Below are 12,739 nucleotides of genomic sequence, written 5' to 3'. Positions count from 1 at the left end.
AATAATTACCTTCTAATTGTCATTTTCTGTTTAACTGCCTAGCTGTCTCATAGTTTCCTTCCCAACATTCCCAGACTTATGGCAACAGTCCATCAAATACTGCATCGTCTAAAATCCTTCGTGCTATACAGTTTCAAAGCCACTGATATTGACAATGGTGTTGAATAGCCACTCCGATAAGACAAAATTCATTTGCTGTCATTAGCAGTATTCCATCTTTTCTTTTGTCTTTTCTGAAAATACTAAACCTTCCATATTCTATTCCTGTGAACTCACAAGAACTCTTATCATAAGGCACTTAATTATAGGAGTATATATCAAAAGATCTAAAATTCTTTCTCTAACAATTCATTCTTATATCCTCCTTTAAGATTTTGATCACTCACTGTTACATTTACAGACTTCAGTTACTCTGACTCAAATCTCTCTCTCTCTCTCTCTCACGACAGTTTCCAACCACACTCAAATGAATTTCTCCATATCATATTCGTCCTATATCATATGTCAAATTCCAATCCTTTCTTTCATATTCTAGCCATCATGGTGTTCAAAAATCAATCACTGCTTGTCTCTGCAGTTCCTTACTATCATACCTAGGCAACAGGCTTACCATTCTGTTCCTCACTACTCCCAAAAAATTTCAAATCTGTACCACAATTTACACTGCACTGTGAGTCATTTGTGCCAACCCATACAACCATTCATACATTCTTTATTCCTCTCTATAGCTTCAACTATGTGCTGCAATGTCTCCTTGCAAACACTTTGACATTTACTCATCTGACATCCTTCCCAAAAGTCTTCATATCATCTTTCAATCCTTGTTTACTTGACTTTTTTTCTCCTGATATTCTATCCCTCCCCCACTTCCAGTCTCTTCTCTATTCACCGTGTCATCACCAACACATTCTTCAAATTTTTGTCTTATTCTCTCCTGAATTCATTATTTCACCTACATTCTATTTCCATCTCTTTTGTGCACATTCTATTCACTTACATGCTTAATCTTAACACTCTTATTTTCCTTTTTGTGATTTGCACTCCTCCTTTCATTCATATTATTATTACTACCCAAGACCCCATGGAGAGTCAAGGACTCATCTGGGAGGTTCTTTTATCTCACACACACACACACACACACACACACACACACACACACACACACACACACACACACACACACACACACACACACACACACACACACACACAGCTCATCATACTGTGCTTTAAACACACTCAAATTCTCTGTAGATACCAAACTATCAGGCAAGGCATTCCAATTATTCACAACTCTACATGAAAAAAACCTGCTTCTGACTCCCCTACTCACACCCTCTTTATACAGTTTCCAGGGATGACCTCTGGTTCTCCCCCTAATCTCCCACTATTTTCAGTAGAACCTCTCCAGTACCTATCCGATAACAACTCCTTACTAACTTGTAGGTCTCTATCATACCTCCCCTCTTCTCCTGTCCACCAGACTCTGCAAATTGCATTTTCTCAATCTTTCCTCACACTCAACATTCCAGAGGTTAGAAACTATCTTAGTCAGTCGCCTCTGGACCCTTCCCAACATCTTTGTCCTTCTGAAAACCAGGTGACCAAATCTGGGCCCAATAGTCCATGTGTGGCCTAATCAAAGCCCAATAGTCCATGTGTGGCCTAATCAAAGCCTTATACAATGGAACAAGAATCTCCCTACAAGTCAATGTCCTCCGCATCATTCCCAGAAGCCTTTGTGTTGTCTTCACAATTTTGGCTATGTGTCCCCTAAATTTCAGATCCTTATCCACTATCACCCCCTAGATCTCTTATTTCATTTACCTCCAACAATATATCCTCACCAAGCATAAATTCTGCATCCCATCTTTGTTTTCCAAATTTTAAAACCTTACATTTTGCAATATTGAACTTGCATCCCCCATTCCTATGCCCAATCACTCAATTTATTCAAGTCTTCTTGTAAAGCTACAACATCTTCTATACTTTTTATGGTTCATCCCAACTTTGCATCATCTGCAAACAACTGAATATCTCCATCCAAATCTTCACCAATATCATTAATATACAAGTTAAACAGTAACGGTCCTAAAACAGACCAATGAGGCACGCCACTAGTGACTTTCCTTTTCCTGGATATTGCTCCCTTCACCATTTTCTTCCTTTCTCATTACTTACTCTTACCCCCCCCCTCTCAGTAGTCATCCATTCCATATATTTAATGGACTTTTGCACTTAAACTCCGAGCTAATTTCTAACTTGCTGACACTTATACCCATCCCAACCTCAGAAATCAACTCATCACATATGGGGACATTACAAAAAAGGGATTCTTTACGAACAGTCTTGAACCCAAGTCCAAAACTTAACATGTAATGACATTTGGCCAATATACACACTGCATTCTATAATTTTCGCTTAAACTCTATATTTATTATGAGTACCTTCATTGGAGTCGAGACTCATCATGGAAAGCCTACACTAATCATATTCACCCTTATAACACCTTTTTTTTTCATGCTCATTCACTGTCAGCATTCACCACTCCAAGAAAATGGTCCTCACACCCTAACTAACTACATTCTTACACAATGTCTAGGGGGTGACCTTTCTTCCTTCCTGATTTATACACTTTTGCAAAATGATCACTTAATATCTCAATTATTTCATTTGCTTCTGTTACTTTCTTACCATCAGCACTGATTAATGTTACCCTTTCATAATCATTCTTTTTTCTTACTTGCTACATAACAAAAACACTGTTTAGATTTCCTTTGGCCTGTAAGGCGAATTCCTATGATTTTTAACAGTGAAATGAGATTGCGAGAGGAAACTTGAGTCAAGACTCATTGCATTATTTCCTCTCATAATCTGATTTCATCCTTATCATTGTAGTTGCCCGTCTTCTTGCACTTTGTATTGCTCGTGGGCATGCTGATCACTTTTCTTTTTTTTTCAATTCCTGCTTTATGATACTATTTATCCATTTAACTCCCACTTGACTGAACCACCAGACCCTGGGACTACATCCCTCAATCCCTGACCATTTCCCATGTACTTTCTTCCCTTGTAACTTCTTATGCCATAGCATGCTGCCTTCTAAGTTTAATCATAATACTTGCTTTGTAGTTCCACGTATATTCCTTCTTAACCGAACTCCATATGTTCAGCAACTGCTCAGGACAAGGCAGTCACATTTCCTGATCAGAGGCATGGCTACTTGCTTATGAATATATACATCTTATTCTGTTTCAAGATCAATTCTTTCAGATAATTAACTATTTATTCTAATTTTAATAGAAATATTTTAATTTTTAAAAATTCTAATTTTATCTAATTATTCTTTCAGATAATTATCCATTAGTAACTGTATAAATTAAATTTCCATCATCTCATGTACCTTTTTCTCTCTCCAATTTGTTCCTGTAGTTGTCCCCCCCCCATTGTAATTGTTTGGCCTACACTCAGTGAAACTAATCTGACAGTGAATGACATCCACATCTTCTGTAAACCCCCCCCAGCCTATAGTGACAACCAACAATATATTTTGTGCTATTGTTGGACTCTTCAAATGAACGGCCATTTTTTAAGCTTAAAATCCTCCCTCAACTTCTCTTTTGTTAGTTGCAGTTCTTCAACTATTATTAGTTCTCTATATTTTCCCTAAAATACAAAACCCTTTACATTCTATCTTTATAATGAAATAATTTTCTGTCAACCAAGTCGAGCTTACTGATGCAAAATAAACTCTTCCCCTTTATTTCTGATGCTTCTAGGTATTTGTATATGTGCATTTCACCATCTCTTTGAACTCACAATTACCCTTCTGTAATGTAATTACTAACTCATATTTGAAATCTGGGAAACTGCACTTGGCATTGCATGATTATTTCTGTACACATGCTTATTTGTTCCAGGGGTGGCTGAACCCACAATTGACTGCATCCCCTGCTGTCAACACCTCTAGTTTCCTTGATTTTGCAATTCAAACTTCTCACTGTACATTTTCTTCAATATCTAACTCCAAAACCATTCAAATGTAATTCATTAGACATGCACAAGTCCTTTCTTCTATTAAAATTCACCCCATACATTTATAAATTGCACTCCATTCCAAATGCATAATATTCTCATTGACAATCAATACAGCAACATCAAAATTATATCCTCTCTTCTGTTTACAGTATCCACTAACCAAATTCTTTCATAGCTCTTCTTGACTTTGCATCACTTGCATATAACTAAATATGTTAATTAAAATCAGAGTTCAAAATAAGTTAAAAACAAACAGAATCCTATCTTCAGTTATGAAGTATCTTCTCTAAGTTACTGTCCCTGGGCTATTTAAATAGCCAATCTTTTATCCATTCTCTTTAATATTTCAATCAGATATACTAACCTATTTACTTCACACCACACAGATTCAAAATCTGTGCATGCACTTTCAACTTCAACACTTTGTGGACACAATTTCTCTGCAATCATTAACAGCACCCCCCTTTCCTCTTTTCGCATTTATATCCTTCTGGAAAATTATATATCCTATTTCTATTCTTGACATTACATCCTCCTCAGACAACCAAGTTTCACTTATTCCAATTATCTTTGCATACTGACTCAATCAATGCAACAAATTCAGCTCTCTTGTTTTGAATACTCCTTATATTTGTGAACAAACATAACAATCCCTGTGTCCTTGAGGCCATTCTACCAGCAACAACATTCCCTATTCTAGCTGCTATACTACATCTCTCTCTTTGGTTTGTCCACTCCAGTTTCCTTGAACCTGACTGATTTCCATTCCTACTTGTCTCATCCTCACCTTTATGCATTCCATCACCTTGTGATGCTACAACCACATCTTCGACCTCATATCCATCTTCCTCCTATTGTAAAATCTGTTTAGTTGTACTAATCCTGCTTCACAAGTAGATTCGGATCATTTACTACATTAAATTCTTGACTGTGCCTTCTTAGAAAACAATAGCCTTTCTAAATGCCCAACACCAAACCCATTCAAATGCAATCCATCAACTTTAAACCATTCCAACTTCCCTTCAAATTCACTCCATGGGTTTACAAATTGAACCCTCTTTGTCTCATACAACTCAGCTATCTTACTATTCAGTATCTCTACTCTCCTTCTCAATTCACTGTTGTCATATTTGGGCAACATGTCTATGACTCTTCCAACGCTATTCTTCTTTACCTGCTGCAACAACTTCCTCAAGTCTCTATCAACATTCTTTTTCCCCCCACAACCAAATCATTTGTGCCCACGATACCACTAATTTTGGCGCGCGGTTTTTCCTTTTCTGCAATGCATCAGTTATTTCCTTCATTGTTCCACCATGAAAGCATGTTTTGTGCACTTTATTAGTCATCACACCTCTAATGATAATCCCCATACAATGACATATGACTTTGGGTTGATGGACATGGCATTTTTATGATGGTCAGCATAGATCGAATTCAAGCATCAAACTATAGGCCTATCTGTGTGTCAGGTGTTGTGGTTAAGTTGTTGGAGAAGCTTGTGAGAACTAGAATCCAGATGTTGAAAGTTTATTTTTCACAGATCAGACTATAATAAATTTAGTTTAATCCTTTATCCAAGTGTGTGCAAACAAAGTTTGCGCCTGAAAGTATCTTCAGGACTGGGGTAAAGCGGTACAACACTGGGCGACTCCTTGCAAAGGTGGAGCAAGCTACCAACACTCCTATCTCAGTATCTCCCATAATGCAAAACACATCTCCTTGCAGATATGTATAATGTTATGCATTAAGGGTAGGGGCCACTACCCAGACTAGTTTCGACCTTTATTGAGGTCTCTTCAGTGAGAGCCAGGCCCAAGTGGAGATACCAAGGCAGAAGCATTAGCAAGGTCATCTCCTCCTATAAGAGCTGCCAAATGGTGTGCCACCTTTTTATTAAATTACTCTGGATTTAGAGAAAGATGTTGAAAGTTTAATTTAACTCTAAATCCAGACTAATCCTCTGGGTTAGCTTCACTACCTCTGCAACATGTTTCCTGAACTTTCAGGTTTCTATCAATCACTATCAACAACCATAGATGTATCCCAAACTTCGGAACTTTACATTTAACTGTATTATACTGATATCCCCAATTCATTTACTCATCTGTCCAATTTATTCAATTCCTCTTGCAGGGCTACCACATCTGCACTATTACTAATAACCCTTCCCAGCTTCATATCATCTGCAAACAACTGAATATTCCCCTGCAATCCATTGACATTGTCACTGATATAAAGGTTAAACAATACATGTCCCTGTGGGACCCCCTCCCCACTTGTAACCTTCTGCCTCCTTGATATTGCTCCTTCATGCACAACTCTCTGATACCTATCAGATAGTCAATCCTGTATCCAGTTCACTGACCTGACATCTAAGCTCATGTGCTACGACTTAAATATCAGCTTATGTGTTACTCTGACAAATGCCTTTTTGTCAAATCCAAAAAAAAAAAAAAGAAAAAAAAAAGAAGCAGAATATACCTTTCCCTCATCAACTGCTCTTTACTATTATAAAATGCAATCATATTGCTAAAGCAAGAGCATCCTGTAACAAATCCATGTTGACTCTCGCAGATAACATTACCCTCATCTGCCCAATGCTGTATATATGATCTCTTAGTAATTTTTCCAAGATCTTAACAACTACTGATGAAACACAAATTGGTCTATAGTTTGACACTTCCTGTCTGCTACCACTCTTATGTGATGGCAGTATCTTACTCTGCTTCCATCCCTTGGCCAGATTTCTTTGAAAAGCCAGGTCAAAGAAGTTGTCAGTTCTTAAGCACATTCTCTCAAAACCCATTGCAAAATTCCATCCAGTCCCACTGCTTTATTGAAATCCAGAGTACTCAGTATTTGAATTGCACTCTCCTCTAGGCTCTTCGAAATATCAAACTTGCCCTATCCCTCTAGTATTAAAACCTGCTTCTGCAGGATGAAATACCACAATAAGTAGTTCATTGAACAACTCCACTATGTCTTTTTGCATCAGTCACTCTATTCCCATTTTTATCCAACAATGAGATTGTTCCACAATCATTTCTTCTTTTTCTGGCTATATGGCTAAAAATTCCTTAGGATTTTCTTTGAATTTCTGGGTCAATCTCTTCTCATATTCCAGTTTTGCCTTCCTAGTCACTCTCCTGGCCTGAGTCTCATATTCTTCATGCATCTGCTCTCCACCCCTCTCCTTATCTCTCCATAACCTCTTTTTTACTTGCAGTTCCTATTTGATTTATTGTTTGTCATCCACTTTACACCAAATTGTATTCTCTTCTTCACTTGTGGTACACAGCTTGCTATTGCTGCTAATAAATATTCCTTCACAAGTTCCCAAGCAATAATGATACCTCACTATTCCAATTCCTCCCTCCAGGAAACTGGAGAGAGGAATTGGAATTGGCTTTAGCAATAAAGAGAGGGCATGATGCAGAAAAGATGATAGTTATGGTGGGTACAAATGACCTGAGTGGTGGTATAAATCGGGTAGCGAAAGATTTAAGAACATTGATAGATATCGTGAAGAAGAAAAGTGTCAATGGGAGGATAGTGTGTGTGTGTGTGCGCGCGCGTGCGCTGCTGCCTTGTTTTGACAATTATGAGTTAAGTAGACGACTATGATAATGAATGATATGCAAGAATGTGCCAAAAAAGAGGTCTGGAATTTGTTGATGTCTGGAGTGTGTTTGAAGGTAAAAGACAGCTGTATGCAAGAGCTGGGTTGCATCTGAGCATGGAAGGTCATAAACGATTGAAGAAGTTACTTTCCATGCCCAATTACTTCAGCTTGTTTTCTGAACAAGCTGAAGTAATTGGGCATGGAAACTAAAATTGAAAAGATTGAGTGTAAGAGGGAAAAACTTAAGCAGTGATTGTGTATTTGTTGATCTTTATTCGCGGAATAAATTGCAGAATAGAGTGGATAAAAATTGGCATGGGACTACTGAAATTAGTGACATGCATATCAATTCTAAAGGTGGTACAAGAACTAAAGGGAATCTGCAATTTTTGTATACTAATGCAAGAAGCATTCGAAATAGGAGGGAAGAATTTTTGGCATTAGTCAGTGCAATCTCACCAAAAGTTGTAAGCATTAGTGAAACTTGGCTGTCAGCAGAAGGATGTGGTCACTGGAATTGAATGTGATGGGTATAGTATTTTCAGGGAGGATAGAGAAGATAGAATAGGGGAGGAGTACTGTTGATGATAGCTAATGAGTTGCAGCCAAAGAAAGTAGTATATCAAGATGATAGACATGTGAATGATAGTTCATTTGAGGCGGTCTGGTGTGAAATAGTGACCAACGCAACCAAATATACAGTTGGTTCCTGTTATAGGCCATAGAGTATAGGGGGTGATACTGAATTCATGCATCAGCAAATTAGTGCAGGGTTAGTGATTATTATGGGGGATTTTAATTATGGTGATATCAATTGGAAGGAGGAAATATCACATGGCAAAAAGGAAATGGAATTTGTACATCATCTACGAGATAATTACTTGAAACAGCACATAAGTGAAGGGACACGTGGTGTGAGAGTGGTGGACCTGGTCATTGGTTCAGAGGATATATGCATAAGTAAGGTGTCCTCGTTATCTCCAATTGGTGAGAGCGATCATGTGGTATTGACTTGGGAGGTTGCAAAATTTGTGGATTTCTCTCTTAAGAAGGGGTATATTTGGAACTACAGGTTAGGCAATTATTAACAAGCTTCGGATTGAGCTTGCAGCCATCCCATGGCAGAACATATTGCAGGGGAAAGATGTTAGTAGTGCATGGGATAAAAAGGGCAGGTATCTGAGGTAGGCAATATCAGATTGTGTCCTCATGGTCAGGAAGACAAACAAGGTAGGAGTTAGATGGATGAGTAGTAGTAGTATCAAGCTTGATCTGCAAAAAAGAAAATGATATGGAGAATTTACAAGGAGAAAGGCGATCAGTACACCCATGAGTAGTCAAGCTAGGAAAGTTACCAGCATGGTAAGAAAAGCTAAATCAGATTATGAGAAGACCTTCCAAGGAGATCAAGGATAATCCCAAAGAGTTCTTCCGCTATGTGGCAAGTAAAAGGAAGAATGACTTCGGAAGGATAACTTTAGTGGGTGCTGATGGTATTGAGGTGAAAAATTCAGATGTAATAGTAGAGTAACTGAGTGATCACTTTTCAAAAGTCTATCACCCAAGTGAGGATATCTCTGTAGCAATAACTAATGTGAGAATTGAAGCTAAGAAATCAGAGGTATTTAATATATTGCAAAATTTAAATGCAAACACTGCATTTAAATAGATGGTTTAGATGGAATATCAGCTCGGGTGTGTTGCGTCAATGTGCAAAGGAATTGTAAACCCCCTCTTACTTGGATATTTAACTTAAGTTTGAACTCTGGTATGGTCCCTAGGGAGTGGAAGGAAGGAAGGCAAAGTAGTTCCTTTGCATAAGGGTGGCTCTAAAACTGCTGTGTTTAATTACAGACCAATCACCATCTCGGGAGTGGTAGTAAAAGTATTGGAAAAGTTGGTTAAAGACAAAATTCAAGAATGGGAGGATCAGGATATAATGCTCTATAGGGGCCAACATAGTTTTGTTAAAGGTCGATCCTACCTTAGCAATTTATTAACTTTTTATAGTAGAATGACATCTGAGTTGGACAAAGGAAATGGCTACACAGTGATACTTCTGGATTTTGCTAAGGCTTTTGACAGGATACCCCCATGGAATACTGTTGAGCAAATTGGAGCAGATGGGAATGGACACTAAACTGGTGATATGGATAGGAGAATAGGTCAGTGAGAGATACCAGAAGGTGGTGTATGGAAGAGCAGAGTCCAGGATGAGGCAGGTGACCAGTGGTGTGCCTCAGGGCTCTGTGCTTGGGCCATTGTTTAATTTGTATACAAATGATATAGAAAATGGCTTAAAGGGAGATATTCAGTTGTTTGCTGATGATGCAAAGTTGGGTAGTGCAATAAAAAATCAAGCTCATGTTGAGTTTCCAGGATGATTTAAATAAGCTGGCAAAATGGGCAAAAGGTAATGCATATCAGTTCAATGCTGAACTGATATCCATGAGATTGATGAGGCTAGGGACTTCGGGGTTGTTGGTGGATAAGGAGATGAAGTTCAGATGACACATTGCTAAGGTGTCAAGATTGCACACAGGATTACTTGGTTATTGAGGAACACACTAACATCCAGAGATAAAGAGGTTATTACATCTTTATCCCCTTTATAAAACATTGATACTTCCACATTTAGATTACTGTGCTCAGGTCTGGTCACCTGGATTCCTTCAAGATGAGGAGGTTGTGGAGGCTTCAGAGGAGAGTGACTAAAGTTGGTGAGTGATGTAAAAAATGCTCCTTACATTGAAAGATTGAGAGCTTGTGGATTGCAGAGCTTGGTTGATAGGCAGAGAAGAGGGGATATGATAGAAACATTTAAATTACTAAAAGGTTTTTATAAGATTGGAGGGGAAATGTTTCAGCTGTTTGATAGTGATGGAAGAACAAGAGGTTATCCCTGGAAATTAAGGAAAAGTGTGGTTAACAAGGGTGGGAGAACGAGGTTTTTTGCCTGGAGGGTGGTGAATGAGTGGAATGCGTTGCCTGACTCAATTGTGAGTTCTTAGTCTGTGAATGAATTGAAGAAGAGATATGATAGATATTGTTTTGATAGTTTGGGTCTCCAGTGATGAGTCTACTGACTCTATGGAGATATCCGTAATAATAATTACACACACATTCTTATCTCTTTGATACTCCAGCATTCATGTTCATCTTCAAAGTCAAAACTACATGGTCACTCTCCAACTCGGAGCAGAGATGCCATCTCATAAGAGGAGACCTTCACATAGTCCTTAAAGGAATGCTGAGAACTGACCAGGGTTTCTGACCTAACATCCAATTCTCACCTTCTCGTGGTGCATCCTGTTAGGTATCTACCTGGATACTGAACAAATGAGGATGGGCTGGCAATTTGGGATTTAGCTGAACAAATTTATTCTTATTGGCTTAAAACACAATGTAAAATCACGGTGAAACAAGAGAGAATTTCATGTCTGCTGGAGCTAAACAAGGTCCCCGTTGTTTTCAGGAACCAGGGCGAAAAGTCAGGTACTGATACAAATCCTGAAACACATCGCAACTCAACATCACCAGAGTTCATAGTACAATCAACATAAGAAGCCTAAATGGCAAAGTTATGTCGATCTGTTACTTATCCAATTCCTTATCCAAGGAATTGGATAAGTATACTTATCTGTTACTTATCCAAGGAATTGGATAAGTAACAGATCGACATAATTGGGGGGGGGGGAGGTACTGAAACAAAAAAGACAAACTGGTGAGATCTTTCTAAGAAATAAATATAAAATGCTATATTCAGCAAATAACATTCAGGGAAAAGGAGTAGCTATAGTATTCAACACTAAAGATGAGGCTAATCTTCTTGAATAGCAGGCAATATCAAGTAGAGTAATGTGGGCAAATATCAGAATGACGAACTGGACAATGAGACTTATTTGTGACATATGGTCCCACAGAAGGTTCTACTAAGGTAGAAGTGGAAGAATTTTTTGAGGTTTTAAACAACTGACACAATGAAAAAAGAAAAGTTGGTCCTTATAGTGTAGGAAAGGATTGGCAGAATACAGAAATATTTTGGAAAAATTTGGAGAAAAAGCAAAGCTAATAATAATGGCAAATACCTGTTGGATTTCTGCTCAGGACATGGAGTGGTTATTACTAACACAATGTTCCAACATAAAATGTGGATAATTTCACATGGGAGAAGAAGAGACAAGGAATAAGAAAAATCTCATTAACTATGTGTTATTGTTGATAGTGCTGTTTTCTCACTTGTGCAGGACACTAGAGTGTACAGACGATTTGAAATTGGAAGTGATCACCATTTAGTCTCGAGCAGGATAAAACTGAATTTCATATTGAAAAGAAGAACACGTATGAAAATTTTAAAGTGAATAAAAGTTGAGCAGTTCTCACATGTAAAACTGTAGACTAAAATACATAAACATTATTCAAAAAAAAAACGAAAGAGTTTGAGAACAGAAACTAGACCTTGGAGATTCAGTGGCATGATCTGAACAAAACAAGGCTTGATTAAGGCAGAGAGGCATTTGGTGAGGTTGTATGTAAGGATAGAAAAATTAGAACTCCATGGTGGACATAAGAAGTTAAACAGGCAGCAAAGGAAAAGAAGGCAGCATATGAAAAGTTCCTGGCAAATGAGTCAGCTGATGCTCTTAGAGAAGACAGAGACAACTGTAAGAAAGCTAAACACTGTGTAACACTAGCTAAACAAGTCATAGGCAGAATTATTATTATTACCACCCCAAGACCTCATGGAGTCAGACTCATCTGGGAAGTCCTTTTATCACACAAACAGCTCATCATACCGTGTTTTAAACACATGCAAACTCTTTGCAGACACCACATTCTCAGGCAAGGCATTCCAATCATTCACAACTCTGCACGAAAAAAACCTGCTTCTCACACCCTCTTTATGCAGTTTCCAGGGATGACCTCTGGTTCTCCCCTGATTTCCCACTATTCTCTGTAAAACTTCTCCAGCATTGATCCTATAACAACTCCTTACCAACTTTTTCTTTATCATATCTCTCTTCCTTCTCTCCACTAGACCCTGCAAATTACATCTTCTCAATCTTTCCTCATACT

The sequence above is a fragment of the Typopeltis vanoorti genome, chromosome 6 (assembly GCF_054136105.1).
Source record: "Typopeltis vanoorti isolate ZY-2024b chromosome 6, IOZ_Tvanoo_1.0, whole genome shotgun sequence".
Classification (NCBI taxonomy): domain Eukaryota; kingdom Metazoa; phylum Arthropoda; class Arachnida; order Uropygi; family Thelyphonidae; genus Typopeltis; species Typopeltis vanoorti.
The sequence above is the reverse complement of the archived record's forward strand: the minus strand, read 5'-3'. Positions refer to the sequence as shown.